This window comes from Terrapene carolina, unplaced genomic scaffold, assembly GCF_002925995.2.
Source record: "Terrapene carolina triunguis isolate 2854851 unplaced genomic scaffold, T_m_triunguis-2.0 Scaffold517, whole genome shotgun sequence".
Taxonomy (NCBI): domain Eukaryota; kingdom Metazoa; phylum Chordata; order Testudines; family Emydidae; genus Terrapene; species Terrapene triunguis.
The window spans coordinates 5,022,123-5,023,868 of NW_020664868.1; the positions used below are offsets into that span (position 1 = coordinate 5,022,123).

The 1,746-nt window shown below is 64.6% G+C and overlaps 1 protein-coding gene across 1 annotated transcript in view; it reads right to left on the bottom strand.

The window, feature by feature from the left end:
* Positions 1-1,746, bottom strand: part of EXOC3L2 (exocyst complex component 3 like 2) — a 38,225-nt gene that overhangs the window by 33,894 nt on the left and 2,585 nt on the right. The window lies entirely within an intron of this gene.

The window sequence follows — 1,746 nt, forward strand, 5'->3', positions numbered from 1 at the left end:
GGGTAGCAGCCCGCACTGAGCCACGTCGGGCTATGGGGCGGGACGGGTGCGGAGCCGCCCGCACTGAGCCACGTCGGGCTATGGGGCGGGACGGGTGCGGAGCCGCCCGCACTGAGCCACCTGGGTTATGGGGCTGCCGCATAATGGTGTGAGCATGCACACAAACACACACATATGCATGGACACAGTTGTATGCTCATGTGGACATGCCCAGGGCACACACACAAACATGCCACATGCTCATGTACACACACCTGCACCCAGACATCCCCCTCTTCCCCCCCTCCAGGAGCTGGATGCAGCTGCTGCGGGAGGCTGGGCCCTGCCAATGCCCTGCCCCTGAGCCAGGCTGTCTCCAGCCACTCTCACCTCCCGCTTGTGTGGGTGTTTGTTGGGGTGGGGGGGTGTAGGGCCCATCGCTGGTACTGGAGCCCTGCAAATGGGAATGCCCTTCATGCCCCTGGAGGGGAGAAGCCTCACTGGCCCCAACACAGCTCCCAGCCGGGCCGGGCTCAGCTGCCCCCAGATCCAAAGGGGCCCTCGATTTGGGGTGCAGGTGGGTGGGACCTTGGCTGATTTTGCAGGGTCGTCTCCGCACGCTCGGGTGCCCACGTCTGGAGAGCGTCCCCGGGGCAGGCTGGACCAGCCCTGAATTCCTCACAAGGGAGGGTTGGAGCCAGAGTCTGAGCCCCGGGTAAGCACACAGGCGTGATAAGATCTGCACAACCTTGGTGTCCTTTCTGTTTTCCAACAAGGCGCCATCTCTTGGGAACGCTTGGCTCAAAGAACCCCAGATTGGGACCATTCCCCTCTCAGAGCTGGAGCAACCCGGGCTCCCAGCCCCCCTCTCTAACCAGCAGACCCCCACACCGCTCTCAGAGCTGGGGCCAGAACCCAGGAGTCCTGGCTCTGAGCCCTCCTCCTTTAACCAATTGACCCCACTTCCCTAAGCCAAGAAAGGAACCCGGTTGTCCTGATTCCAGAGCTCTGCCTGCTCTAACCACTAGACCCCACTCCCCTCCCAGAGCTGGGTAGGGACCCCCCTGCACCCATAGGGCACAGCCATCGAGTCAGCCTGTGGATTTTAGAGCACGTAGGTTGGGGGGTTACGGCTCAGCGGCCAGCAAAGCTCTCCGGGGAAATGGAGCGAACCCGTTTTCCAGGCCAAATCCAGACCCCCACCCCAGCCCCATGGGGCTCAACACCCCAGGGTGCCCCCTGGAGGCCTCTAGACAAAGGGGGAGCCAGGCCACCCCTCTGCAGCCCCCTGCCTGGCTCAGATGCCAGCTGTGCCCAGGCCAGCAATGAGCAGTGCAACTGTTGTGCCTGGTGCCACGCAGGTCCTGAGGCTGGGAGCCCTGCCCGGAGGCTGCCCCCTGCAGTAGGACAGGAGCCATCCTGGCATGGCGGTGGGACCCTGGGGGGCAGGGAGCCCGTGAGTCACATCCCCAAGCTCCGGAGGCGCCGTCTGAGACCAGGAAATGACCCCCAGGCTGGAGGGCTGCAGACGGCAGGAAACGGGTCTGGATCCCTCTGCGCTGAACTGGCAGCCCAGGCAGGAGCGGGGGAGGGGGCAGCATGTGCGGCCCCTGATTGCAGCACACAGGGCCCGGGCGGCAGGGCCTGGCAGCAGGTCAGAGCTCATGTCCGCGGGAGGAAGGACTGGGGTCTGGCAGCTCAAGAGAGAGCTGGGGAGCCCGGACTCCTGGGTTCTACCCTCGGCTCTGGGAGGGGAGTGGGGTCTAG